Genomic DNA, 14,455 nt, shown 5'->3' with positions numbered 1-14,455 from the left:
CAGAGCCAGTTTTTGATCCATCTTGGAAGCTCACCTCTGACCCTGTTCAACTTTACTTTCTCTATCAGTCTGCCATGTGGGACCTTGTCAAAAGCCTCACTGAAGTCCATGTAGACAACATCAACTGCCCACCCTCATTGGGTATATCCCATCAGGCCCTGAGGGCTTGTCTATGGTAATGTTTTTCAAGACCCCCAATACCTCCTCCCTTTTGATCTCAACATGACCTAAACTACCCACACACCCCTCCACCAAGTCCTTCTCTATGGTGAATACTGACGCAAAGAACTCATTTAATATCTCACCCATTTCTTCTCATTCCCTTCCCTGTCCTTGAGTAGGCCAACCCTCTGCCTGGCTACCCTCTTGCTCTTTATATATGTATAAAAAGCCTTGGCATTTTCCTTAATCCTGTTGGCCAATGACCTTTCATGACACTGCTTAGCCCTGCTGACTCCTTGCTGAAGTTTCTTTTGAATTTCCTTGTATTCCACCCTTGCTTCATGTGTTCCCAGCTTCCTCGCCTTGACAAATGCTTCTTTTTTTCTTTTTGACTAGGCTCACAATGGGATGCTAATGGGCTAACATCCCATTAATTTTTATGCTCCTTATCTTCTTAAACAAAGGTACGTGGAAACTGTTTTAAAATTCCTGCCTGAATAGGATTGGGTGGGAAACGTTTATAATGGTGTAAGACTTCTGTAATTCTGTAAGGGGCTGTCACTTTTTGAAAAGGTATGAAACTTCTGTTTCGATTGAAGTGGCCGGGTTAGTGACCTTTGTTCAAGCCAGACACATCACCGGTTGAAATTGCACCCTGTCATTATCAGTCACTTCACGAACGATCAGTGCTGTATCCTGTTGTCTTTATGTTCCAAATAATTGTTTTATGTATCAGCCAACTCATAGATTATAAAAAGCAGGGACTGTCCGCTGTTTGTGGAGAATCGCTTACGGAACTCAGCACTCTGTGCTGGGTTGAGTGCAGCGATCCTCCACAGCTTGTACTTGCTTCATAATAAAGGATTGTGTTTTTGTAGCCAGGTCAGTGTCTTGTCTTGCATCAAGTCTGTGAGGGTCTCCGAAAAACAAACCTAACAACAATATCTCTTGTTATCCAAGGTTCCCTAGACTTGCCATATTTATCCTTAATGCTTACAGGAATGTGCTGGGCCTAGCAACTTACCCTTGAAAGCCTCCCACATACCAGAAATTGATTTGCTTTCAAACATCTGCCTCCAATATACATTTAATCACTTCTTGTCTAATATTGTTGTAATTAGTCTTCCCCCAAATTATCACCTTCACCTGACAACTACACCTATCTTTATCCATCAGTACCTTAAAGCTTGCTGAATTGTGATCACTGTTCCCAAGCTGCTCCTCTACTGAGATGTTGACTACCTGGCCAGCTCACTCCCCAACATTAGGTCCAGTTTGGCCCCTTTTCTAGTTGGCTTATCTACATACTGTTCCAAGAAGCCGTCCTGGATGCTCTTTACAAACCCATCTGCACCCTTAGCACTAAGTGAGTCCCAGTCAAGATATGGGAAGTTAAAATCATCTATGACAGCAACTCTGTTACTTTTATATCTTGTCAAAATCTTCCTACATGTCTTATCTTCTATCTCCCACTAGCTGTTGGGAGGCTTATAGTAAATCCCAAACATTGTGATTGCATCCTTCTTGTTCCTAAGTACAATCCATATTGCCTTGCTGTATGAGCCATTCGAGGTGTCCTCCCGCAGTACAGCTGTGATATACTCTTTAACAAGTAGTGCAACTCCCCCCACCTCTTTTATATCCCCCTCAATCCTGTCAGAAACATCTGTATCCTGGAACATTAAGCTGCCAATCCCATCCCTCCCTTGGACAAGTCTCTGTAATAGCAACAATATCATAGTTCCAAGTACTAATCCAAGCTCTCAATTCATCTGTCTCACCCGTTACACTTCTTGCATTGAAACAGATGCACTCCAGTCCATCAAACCGACTTTGGTCAGCATCCACATGCTGCCTGCTCTTCCTCTGAGTCTTACTGGCCCATTTTTCTAGTTCCCTTTCAGTCAATTCACCTATGCTTCGGTTCCGACCCCCTGCCAAGCTAGTTTAAATACTCCCAAGTGACACCAGCAAATCTCCCAGCCGGAATATTTGTGTCTCTCCAGTTTAGATGCAACCTGTCCTTCTTGTGCAGGTCCCACCTGCCTGGAAGAGATCCCAAAGGTCCGGATATCTGAAACCCTCCCTCCTACATCATCTGCTTAGTTATGTGTTGGGCTGTACTATCCTCCTGTTTCTATGCTCACTGGCACGTGGTGCAGGGAGTAATCCCAGGATTACAACTTTGGAGGTGCTGCTTTTTAACTTCCTACCTATCTCCTTGAACTGCTGCTGCAGGACTTCATCACTCATCTTACCAAGTCATTGGTACCAGTATGTATCCACAACCTCTGGCTGTTCACCCCCTCCGTTCGGAATGCTTTCTGCCCGCTCAGAGGCATCCTGGACCCTGGCACCAGGGAGGCCAAATACCATCCTGTCATCTCTTTTACATCCACAGAAGTGCCTATCTGTACCCCTAACTATACAGTTCCTAAAACTACTGCTCTAGTGCTCTTCGTCTTTCCCTTCTTAAGAACAGAGCCATCTTGTAGCATCATTTAGAGGCACAATCTCCTATATGCTGGCATGCAAATGGAGTTAGTTACGCTGCAGCTAGAGACAATAAAAATTGAGGTGCTTGTCAGAAACAGATTGGCATCCACTTGGGGAAGTGGGTGGGGAATGATTTCAGGATCCGAGCTCCTGGAAACCCCGTAGGGTCTGATAGATGTATAGGTTAATCACAGGGAGCATGAATATCTTGGAAAATATGATCATAGTTATTTGGTGGGAGGACATGGAGAAATAATAGAGGGGAACAAAGTGGTAGTTACATGAAATGCAACTCTCAAAGGCTAAGATAACCTTTCAAAAGCCAGAATGGAAAGTGTCAAACTGTCTGGTAATTCAGGTGAAGAGATAATGCACTGCTATTCACCAACATGCCCTATTCACAAAAATAGTAGAAATCAGTTTTGTGAAGTCCTGATGGACATATATTAGGCTTTATTTCTTTAAGGTTTCTCTGTCCCTTTTCTCTTTTTCCATTAAGCTATGGCTGACAGCAGTCTTTGTAGGAGACTACTTAAATTTGACTTTATGCCTTAAATGAAACTCACATTCTACTTGTTAAAATTACCATTACTACATTAAAAGCATATTGTTACCTGATTTATTAAATTAATCCTTCTTCATTTGGATGCACTGGTTAATCAGGCAGTCATATTTCTATTTCGTTATATGATGCCCTCATTTCTGTTGATTGAACTTTATCTGTTGCAGATACAAACTGTTCTTTGTCCCAAGGACTCTCTCTCTTTCTCTCTCTCTCTATATTTTACAGGACGTTTGTTGTAATTTCAAGCTGAGCTATTCCAGAGTAACTGTAATTATCCAATTGGCATACTTCAATTGTTTTCTGTTCACATCAATCATCTTAACCAAGATAACAAAGTGTTGGGCTGGATGAACACAGCAGGCCGAGCAGCATCTCAGGAGCACAAAAGCTGATGTTTCGGCCCTAGACCCTTCATCAGAGAGGGGAATGGGGAGAGGGTTCTGAAATAAATAGGGAGAGAGGGGGAGGCGGACTGAAGATGGATAGAGGAGAAGATAGGTGGAGAGGAGAGTATAGGTGGGGGGGGATAGGTCAGTCCGGGGAGAACGGGTAGGTCAAGGAAGTGGGATGAGGTTAGTAGATGGGAAATGGAGGTGCGGCTTGAGTTGGGAGGAGGGGATAGGTGAGAGGAAGAACAGGTTAGGGAGGCAGGGACGAGCTGGGCTGGTTTTGGGATGCAGTGGGAGGAGGGGACGAGCTGGGCTGGTTTGGGGATGCAGTGGGGGGGAGGGGAGATTTTGAAGCTTGTGAAGTCCACATTGATATCATTGGGCTGCAGGGTTCCCTAGCGGAATATGAGTTGCTGTTTCTGCAACCTTCAGGTGGCATCATTGTGGCAGTGCAGGAGGCCCATGATGGACATGTCATCTAAGGAATGGGAGGGGGAGTTAAAATGGTTTGCGACTGGGAGGTGCAGTTGTTTATTGCGAACCAAGGGGAGGTATTCTGCAAAGCGGTCCCCAAGCCACCGTTTGGTTTCCCCAATGTAGAGGAGGCCACACCGGGTACAATGGATACAGTATACCACATTGGCAGATGTGCAGGTGAACCTCTGCTTAATGTGGAAAGTCATCTTGGGGCCTGGGATGGGGGTGAGGGAGGAGGTGTGGGGGCAAGTTTAGCACTTCCTGCAGTTGCAGGGGAAGGTGCCAGGTGTGGTGGGGTTGGAGGGGAGTGTGGAGCGGACAAAGGAGTCACGGAGAGAGTGGTCTCTCCGGAAAGCAGACAAGGGTGGGGATGGAAAAATGTCTTGGGTGGTGGGGTCGGATTGTAGATGGCAGAAGGGTCGGAGGATGATGCGTTGTATCCGGAGGTTGGTGGGGTGGTATGTGAGAACGAGGGGGATCCTCTTTGGGCGGTTGTGGCAGGGGTGGGGTGTGAAGGATGTGTTGCGGGAAATGCTGGAGACGCAGTCAAGGGCGTTCTCGACCACTGCAGGGGCGGAAGTTGCGGTCCTTAAAGAACTTGGACATCTGGGATGTGCGGGAGTGGAATACCTCATCCTGGGAGCAGATGCAGCGGAGACGATGGAATTGGGAATAGGGGATGGAATTTTTGCAGGGGGGGTGGGTGGGAGGAGGTGTATTCTTGGTTGCTGTGGGAGTCGGTGGGCTTGAAATGGTCATCAGTATCTTAACGACTTTCTTTGCAGAAATTTCAATTAGGGTAACTTTTCCACCTCCAATATCCAGTAATGAAATATTTGATTGATAGTTGCACTGATTCTAAGCTTTACACGAAATACCAAAATGGGAATAACTGTTTTCAAATTTAATTTTTTATATCTATATCGCTGAAAAGTAATACATTGTGCAAACTTTATCTTTCATGTGGGTCTATGTCAGTTTCACTGGTCAATACGAGTTCTAATTTTCTCACCCCAACTGTCTTAACCCAAACTTTTACAATCTGTACTGTGACCAGGGGTCAAAAGCTTATCCTTGATCAACATGACTTTTACCTCAACTAAATATTTGTCCTCAGACACTTTCTCAAGTAATTTTGAAGTATATATGAGGAGATAGTACTGGAAGCTTAAAAATAGCTTGGGAAAGCTGACTTATATTGATGCAGCTGGTAAATTAGGCGTACTTAGGTTGCAAATCCATCTCTCAGCATTACAGATCCAAGCTGAAATAGCAAATCAAAGCCAAGGCAAAAGGCTGTGGCCTTCAAGTACAAGGTTTACAGTCAACATAGAACCAATGGATGACTTTATTCCGGAAGCTAGATTTGAGATTTATTGTTGAACAAATCAACAGCCAACTGAGTGTGCCTTCTCAAGCAATGATCTTGGAACGAGGCCTACGTCTTTTATCAGACCTTACGTTGGAACACAGGGTACCTGTGCAGTTCAATAGGATCATAAAACTGTCATGTAAAGGCACTGAAGGCGTTCAAGAAACAGCTTTTAAAATCATTCTTGGTCTTTTACCATTGTTACTGTTGTAACTCAAGTGTTTCGATGGGCCAATGACCTAAGGAGTGGCAGATGTAGTTTAATTTTGATAAACAGGAGGTGCTATATTTTGCAAAGGCAAACCAGGGCAGGACTTATACTCTTAATTGTAAGGTCCTGGAGAGTATTGCTGAACAAAGAGACCTTAGAGTGCAGGTTCGTTGTTCCTTGAAAGTGGAGTCGCGGTTAGATAGGATAATGAAGAAGGTATTTGGTATGCTCGCATTTATTGCTCATTGTATTGAGCATAGGAGTTGGGAGGCTATGTTGCAACTGTATAGCATGTTGGTTAGGCCACTTTTGGAATACAGCATTCAGTTCTGGTCTCATCCTTCTGCTTTGAAGGATGTTGTGAAACTTGAAAGGGTTCAAAAAAAGATTAACAAGGATGTTGCAAAGGTTGGAGGGTTTGTGCTGTAGGGAGAGGATGAAGAGGTTGGGGCTATTTTCCCTGGAGGCTGAGGGGTGAACTTATAGAAGTTTATAAAATTATAAGGGGTGTAAATAGGGTAAATCGACAAGGTCTTTTCCATGCGGTGGGTGGGGGGGGGGGGGGGGTGGTTCAAAACCAGAGGGCATAGGTTAAAGGTGAGAGTGAAGAGATTTATAAAGGACCTAAGGGACAACCTTTTCATACAGAGGGTGGTGCGTGTATGGAATGAGCTGCCTGAGGAAGTGATGGAGGCTGTACAATGACAATATTCAAAAGGAATCTGGATAGGTACATGAATAGGAAGAGTTTAGACAGATATGGACCAAACACTGACAAATGGGGCTAGATTTATTGGTCGGCATGGACAAGTTGAACCGAACGGTTCCCATGTTGTACATCTCAATGACTCTATATCTTATCTGAAATCTTAAGAATAAACCAATCAACCATGCTTTCCTTTTGTGAGATTGCTACTGAACTCCAAACTTTTGGTTAGCCACAGGCAGATCTCACTGTCTACTAGGTGCTGTACTTGAAATAACTGCCTCAATTAAGATATAAAACAACAAGATTTAGGAATAGTCCAGTCCCATATTTCCTCTACACAATGTGCATACTCCAATGACTGTTAACATTTAAAACCTAACCACATAAAGTCCAAATATATGACACCAGGCAAGGACACAATTGAGAACAGCTATACTATTCAACAGGTTGAATAACCTACTAATGTGCATTGTCTAGGCCTAGACAAACAGAGCATTGCCTGCAGCTCCTCCTCAATGATCCGCATCTGGTGTTTTGAATGTTCCACATTTCCTACCAGTTTTGACTGATCAGGCCCAGGAAATGGTTGAAAGCCCAGGGAACCATAATGTCACAAAGAGGGAATGTCTCATCAAACTGACTAATACATGTGAGCCTGTTAAGAATCAGCAAGAAACATCTTTGCCATGGCTGCTGAACTCAAGCCTCTGCCAGGTGCCCATGGTACTTTTTATCCATTTCTCTAATTGGTTAGAGATTTTACTCAGGATCTTCTCCCAGCCTTTGTGTCAGCCAAATAACGGTACAGATTCAGATTCTGTTTGTTTTCAATCATCAACTAAATTAGTTCTCATGTGATATATTTTGAGATTCAATACCTTGAATGAGTGGGATTCTATCCACCTCTGGTTCAGCTGTCTCAATGGAAGAAACATTTCTCTAAGATCTAGCCTGCCAAGTGCAGATGCTTATTAAGGAACAAAATGTTCCATGAGGTGCTAACAATTAGTAATTTATAAACTACATGTTATTTTTTATTCATCAGTTATTAGCATGGCATTAATTAGAGTCAGGTGGATTATAAAAATATGAATTAAGGTTATATTTATTTAATAATGAATGGCAGTAAGGTGTTGCTATTGAAAATTTTCCATTGCAGTCAATTCCCGGTAAATATGGTTACAGTTTGATACAAAGGCAAAACACTGCAGAGGTTGGAAATCTGAAATAAGAACAAAAAGAGCTGGAAAAGTTCAGTAGGTCAGGGAGCATATCTGGAGAGAAACAGAGTTAGAGTTTCAGGTAGGTGGCCTTTAATTACACTGGGATGCCAATCAAGAGGGCTGCTTTGCACACAGCCGGGGTGATGGTGTTAAGATTCTGGACTTCTGATTTGTCCTTTGGAGATAGTGGAAGGCTTTGTAAAGAAAACCTAACAGTGTTTCCCTTCGCAGGCCCTGTTGGAGCTATTGAGTTTTACCAGTTTGTTCTTGGTTCTTGCCATTGTAGTAACTTATCTCTGACAAATGTGACCATGGAATGTGAGATAATATTGCTGCGTCAGAGTAAGGCAAAGATAAAGGACATTGGTGAAGACTCTTCTGGAGTACTGTGGGCAGTTCTGGTCACCCTGTAATAGGAAGGATATTATTAATCTGGAGAGGGTTCAGAGAAAATTTACCAGGATGTTGCCAGGAATTTAAAATTTGAGATATAAAAATAGATAGGAAAGGCTGGGACCTTTTTCATCGAAGCATGGAATGTTGAGGACTGACCTTATTGAGGTTTATAAAATCATGACCAGCTACATAACTGTTTGAGCGTATCCTGCCTGGAATTGTAATGATTTGGGAACTTTACCCAAACCCCGTCTGTAACATTTGAGTGGCTGAATCGGGTCATTTGAGTTAAAGCAATGGGAACCAAGAGAAGGTTTGGAGATGTGCAGGAGGCAGTAAGAGGGGTACATGTGAAGGGCCACCTGATTAAAATGGGGCTGGTGTCAAGCCATAAGTGTCAGAGATGATCAGAACAGATCTGGAAGCAGTTTAAAGGGCCCAGGCTAGTCTAATAGTCATAAAGGAAAGCATAAAGACCAGGAGAAGGTGAAGGTGAAAACTTACTTCATAGAAATACTTCCTGAGGCACAGCATAGCTGACAATCTAACCAATGACAGTAATGTTCCAGTGAGTTAAACATACAGTTATCCATTTGTAATTTGTAAATCCCAAGGAACAGGACCAAGACCTCAACCAGTCAAATCAGGTTGATATAAAGTTAAATGAAATTGGAGTATAGCATGCACGTTCAGATACCCTACAGGAGACAAACATCAAACAATGACCCATCAACTTCTAGACAGCAAAATTGTGCAATGTCTGAATCTAGTACATAGATTATAGATCTGTGCAGTTAAGGGTTAAAAGTCAGCAATCATGTTTGACTGCCATTTCCAAATCAGGCTTTGAACCCAGGTTAGGATAGAGTGTGAATGTGCAAATTGCATGTTTTTGTACAGTGTTTTCTCATATTGATCTTAAAATGGTACGCTCAATGTAAAAAAAATCAGGGAAATATAGTTTGCATCCATTATTCATGGTGGATAGGTCCTATGATTGGTGTAAAAATGCTAACATTCAGCACTTTAATTTAATACCTCAGATCTATCCTAGACACCGTGGACAATTAGCATGGCCAATCCATCTTACCTGTAAATCTTTGAACTGAGGGAGGAAACCAGAGCACAGAAAACCCACACAGTCACAAGGAGAACGTACAAACTCCAGACAGTCACTCAAGGCTAGAATTGAACCCACATCCCTAATGCTGTGGGGCAGCGGTGTGACATACTGAGCCACCATGGAAATCAGTTTTCACTCTTGCAACTCAAGGATTCTAAAAATTTAAATTGCGACTATGTTTATCTAAGCTGTCTGTGTAAAATCCGCCCCCCTTCCTTTTAAGCTTATTACCTGTGCCTGATTTACGTCAAGCTTTTATTACTTCTGTCATCGTTGTAGGTAATAAATTGTTTCTTTCTTTCAAGGTATGGAGGTGCCAGGGTTGAACTGGGGTGGACAAGGTCAAATATCAAATGACATCAGGTTGTAGTCCAACAGGTTTACTTGAAATCACAAGCTTTCACAGCGCTGCCCCTTCATCAGGTGAGATCAGCTCACTCGCTCTGAAAGCTTGTGATTTCAAATAAACCTGTTGGACCGAAATTTGATGTCATACGATTTCTGGCTGTTTCTTTCAGGGAGGTTTTTGAACTGGCTCGTTCATTTTGATCCAGTCGAGAAAGTTTTAATTTTAGTATCATAGCCATATTCTAAAAAATAAGTAAATTATTCGTTAAAACTGACTGAGAAGCTGTCAAAAAGAGAGGAGCTGACCACTCTGTATCACCTGGTTGTAAAACTAACTTCAATGAAATCTGTTAGGTTCACCATTTTCCTTTATCTGCAGATGCAAGTTAATCTACTGAGAATTGCCAGAATTCTTTTCTTTGGAGAACAAATGCTCTGCATTACAGAAACGATGTTCCTATTTACGTCTTAAAACAACTAAAACTCTGAGGAAGGGTCACTGGACCTGAAACATTAGCTCTGGTTTCTCTCCAGAGATGCTGCAAGATCTGCTGATACTTTCCAGCAATTTCTGTTTTTGTTTCAGATTTCCAGCGTCCGCAGTTCTTTTGTTTCTTTTTGAAACTTCATGTGATCTTTATTAAAATAAATGAAGTCCCAAGCTTGCCCTGGCCTCAGCAGCAGGGTGACTCTTTCAATATCCTTTTAAACAAAGTTCCTTCACAGAATCTCCTGCGCATCATTAGATGGAATTCCCATAGCAAAGAACCCTTTGGGACTGCCTTGGTCGTTAACTTACCACAAACATCATTTCTTTGCACAGGGATTTGTCCTAACCAGCTCTTTTCTTTGGGGTTAATTCAAAACAGTTGTCTCCTCTGAGGAGTATAGCAATACCTGGGTTGCGGGTCTTTGTTTCTAAAACTCATAATTCTTTGCAACTTGCATCACAGGTAGGTAGGGTGGTTAAGGGGACTTTTAAGCACGCTTGCCTTCATTGCTCAGACCTCTGAGTACTGGAATTGAGGTATCATATTAAGGTTGCACTCGACGTTGATGAGGCTCTTCTGGAGTACTGTGTACAGTTCTGGTTACCCTGTTATAGGAAGTATATTAAACTGGAGAGGGTTCAGAAAAGATTTACCATGATGTTGTCAGGAATGGATGGTTTGAGTTCTCAGAATAGATTGGTACGTTTTTGTCTGGCACCTGGGAGGTTGAGGGGTGAACTTATAGAATCATGAGGGGTATAGATAAGGTGAATAGCAAAGGTCTTTTCCCTAAGGTTGGTCAGTTCAAAACTATGGAGCATATTTTTAAGGTGAAAAGAGAAAGATTTAAAAAGGACATGAGGGGCAACTCTTTTACACAGAGAGTGATTAGTGTGTGGAGTAAACGCAGAGGAAATGTGGATGCAAGTACAGTTACAAAAGACATTTGGATAAGTTCATGAATAGGAAAGGTTTTGAAGAATATAGGCCAAATGCAGGCAGATAGAACGTAGAATGTAGAACATAGAACAATACAGCACAGAACAGGCCCTTCGGCCCTCGATGTTGCTCCAACCTGTGAACTAATCTAAGCCCCTCCCCCTACACTATCTCATCATTATCCATATCCAGTTGGTACTAGTTCAGCTTGGGAGCATAGTGGGCGTGGACTGGTTGGATCGAAAGGTCTGTTTCCATGCTATATGACTCTTATAAAGTCACCATTGCTGCAGAGAACCAATAAGACTGACTCTCATTAGACAGAGATGGCTGTTGGTGGTTTAACCTGAGGGTCATTGTGCCACCTCTAGTTAGTGTGAACTGAGAGGAATTAGCATACTATGGTAAACATTACATCCCATTGCACCCAGCGTGCGATTCCAGTTGACTGGAGTTGTCTTCTGCAAAACAAAACATGAAATGCTGCTGTTACATTTGAAACAAATGTTTAAAAGATTCTTATCTGTCTCAGTAGTCACACTATATTTGCCTGTGGTAATTACAAATTTGCAGACTAGATTCAGACACAGAAGTTAGAAAGATAACGAGCAGATACTTCATGGAAACTTTGTTTTATTACTCACGGAATATGACCAAAGCCAGCATACATTGCCCTCCCTTAAATACCCTTGAGAAGCTAATAGATATTACCTTCTATAACCATTGCAGTCCGACTGGCATAGATACACCTATAGTGCTGTCAGGGAGTTTCAGGATTTTGATTCAATGAGGATGTAGAAATGGTGCTGTATTTCCAAGTCAAGATGGTATGGAACTTGGCAAAGATTTGTAGGCAACAACATTCCCTTATCAGTGGTGTGTCTGCGGCTCTTGTTCTTTCACGCATCAGAAGACAAGTTTGGAAGGTACCATCTACCATGGTACCCACTGTTGCCACTGGAAACCACTGCTGGAGAAATTGAATATTTAAGGTTGTGGATGGGGTGCCTATCAATTGGGTTGCTTTGCACTTGGGTCGTGTTGTGCTTCTTAAGTGTTGTGGAGCTACACTCACCCAAACAATTGGTGAGTGTTCCACCACACTTATGACTTGTTCCTCAAAACTAATGGATGGCCTTTAGGATATCTGGAGGTGAGCCTCCTGCCACAGAATTCCCAGCCTCTGACCTGTCCTTGCTATCACAGCATTTAGGTGAATGATGCAGTTGCATTTTGTATCTAGCAATTAGTCCACACCAGATTCAAGCCTGATTTTAAAAAAAGACGCATTGCTGGAGAATTTCGGGAACTCTTGGTCCAAAACCACTCATTCCTTTCAGCAAGCTTTCCTTACCACAATTCAAGTCTCAAGTTGATTCACTAAATAACACTTCAAGATAAAGCATAGAATGAAATTGCATCAATTTGCATTTGAAAGGGTCGACACAATTTCCACAGTCCCTCCTTTGGTACTGTGTTCTATGTCTGGAGGGATTGAAAGTTCAATGCAGGTGGAGTGCCAATGAAGCTGTCTAAAATATTGTTTCTGCAGATTAGTTTTAATTCAAATAAAAACAAAATACTGTGGAAGCTGGGAATCAGAAATGTTAAAAAAACACAGAAAAGACTAGGGAAACTCAGCAGGTCTGGTGGCTTCTGAGGAGAGCGAAACAAGGTTAAATTTTGAGTCCTATTTGACTCATCAGAAGATCACTTCTTCATGGACTGCCGTGATTCAATAAATGCTGGCCCAGTGAGTATCACCCATGTCTCTTAAGTGAATAGAAAGAAGCGGCAGTCCTCTGCTCCTGGTTCCCTGTTCTGGTCAAGGTGAAGCGGTTTTGCATAGTTTAATTCATCTAGTCCTTTATTAAGATTAGATTCCCTACAGTGTGGAAACAGGCCCTTTGGCCCAACAAGTCCACACTGCCCCTTGGAGGATCCCACCCACACCCATCCCTCTATAACCCACACACCCCTGAACACTAATTTAGCATGGCCAATCCACCTAGCCTGCACATCTTTGGACTGTGGGAGGAAAACCACGCAGACGTGGGGAGAATGTGCAAACTCCACACAGAGAATTACCTGAGGCTGCAATCGCACATGGGTCCCTGGTGCTGTGAGGCTCCAGTGCTAACCACTAAGCCACCGTGCTGCCCCACCTTTAGAGTCTGAGAAACAGCAATGAAACAACCTCTTAACCATCTCCTCCACTGATCCCAAAGTGATTTGTTACTGTTGTATCCATGGGGCTGGAAAATCCCCTCAAAAGTTTAAATGTCAGAATAGCAGTACGGAGGGGAGAGACATTTCCTGACGGCGTTGTGTCACGAAATGAGCAAACACATGCCAGAAGAATAGGGTCAAAACCCGCCCCCGCCCCCCCCCCCCAACACATTGTGGGTCTACATACAACACATGGACGGCAGCGGTTCAGGAGGGCAGCTCACCACCACCTTCTGAAGGGGCAACTGGGAATGGGTGATAAATATTTGCCCAGCCAGTGACCATGAGTGAATACAAAGGAGACGTTAATTTACTTTTTAAAAAATGTTGTAAATTTACATTTGCTGTTTGAAAACTTGCTTCACAAAGTTACAAGTGTAAAGATTGACTGAAATAACCTAGATCATTTCCATTAGGACCGCCCAGATGGTGGAACGACATACAATATATGAGTGTTTAGAATTCTGAATGGGGAAGTATAGATTTGAAAACACAAAGGTCAGTGACTTCCAAGAGGGAGGAGACAGGGATTACTTTAAGCAAAGAATTCAGGGCGCAGTTCACTTCCCGCGAACTGTAGAAACAACGTCACATTCCAGGTTACAGTGGATAGAAAGAGTGAGTTGCATGGAGAACGATACAAATAAACAGGGTGAGTCAATGCGACGAGCAATGCTTCCGTGACGAGTCGACACTGACGGAAACTCTTAATCGCCAGTTCATTCGGATGCATTTTTGAGGAACTTTTTTTGGTGTGGCAAGTCCGTGAAGTAAATGTTGCCGCTGCAGTTTTCAATAGTGAAGTTACAGTCTCTGCAGCCTTTGTAAGAGTCACCCGGCTTGGAGTGCACTTAGAGAACTGAGAATACTTTTCATGTCTTTCTCTTATTGCTAAATCAGACCTTTTTTGTGCGTGTTAAGACTTAAAAAGATACATGTCCTACATTTGGTTCAGTCCGGCCTGACCGTGCGGATTCATTGGGCGAGTTTCCAGGCTGTAAGCTCAGAGTTTACAGAGACCGAGAGCGGCCGGAGAATGAGAGAGACAGTACGAACTGCTGATGCTGGAAGAACACTAGATAACAAGGTGTGGAGCTGGATGAACACAGCAGGCCAAGCAGCATCAGAGGAGCAAGAAAGCTGATGTTTCAGCCCTGGACGTTTCTGAAGCAGGGTCGAGGCCCGAAACGTCAGCTTTCCTGCTCCTCTGAGGCTGTCTGTTAATCCTGCTCTCCACCTCGTTATGTCGGAGAATGAGAGACCCAGGTTCGCCCCAGCCCCTACCAGTCTCGACTGTGGCTGACGTTTCTGCAGAGAAATACAAA

At 43.1% G+C, this 14,455-nt stretch overlaps 1 protein-coding gene across 1 annotated transcript in view; it reads left to right on the top strand.

Annotated features, from left to right (window-relative positions):
* Nucleotides 1–13,607: 13,607 nt before the first annotated feature.
* LOC125456437 (flavin-containing monooxygenase 5-like) overlaps nt 13,608–14,455 on the top strand; it is a 44,311-nt gene continuing 43,463 nt past the window's right edge. The window contains exon 1 of the mRNA XM_048539540.2: nt 13,608–13,782. The gene's annotated coding sequence lies outside the window, so the exon portion shown is untranslated. The remainder of the gene's footprint in view (nt 13,783–14,455) is intronic.

Source organism: Stegostoma tigrinum, chromosome 8, assembly GCF_030684315.1.
Source record: "Stegostoma tigrinum isolate sSteTig4 chromosome 8, sSteTig4.hap1, whole genome shotgun sequence".
In the NCBI taxonomy this organism is placed as follows: Eukaryota; Metazoa; Chordata; class Chondrichthyes; order Orectolobiformes; family Stegostomatidae; genus Stegostoma; species Stegostoma tigrinum.
Note: the sequence above shows the minus strand (reverse complement) of the source record. Positions and strands in the feature narration are given on the sequence as shown.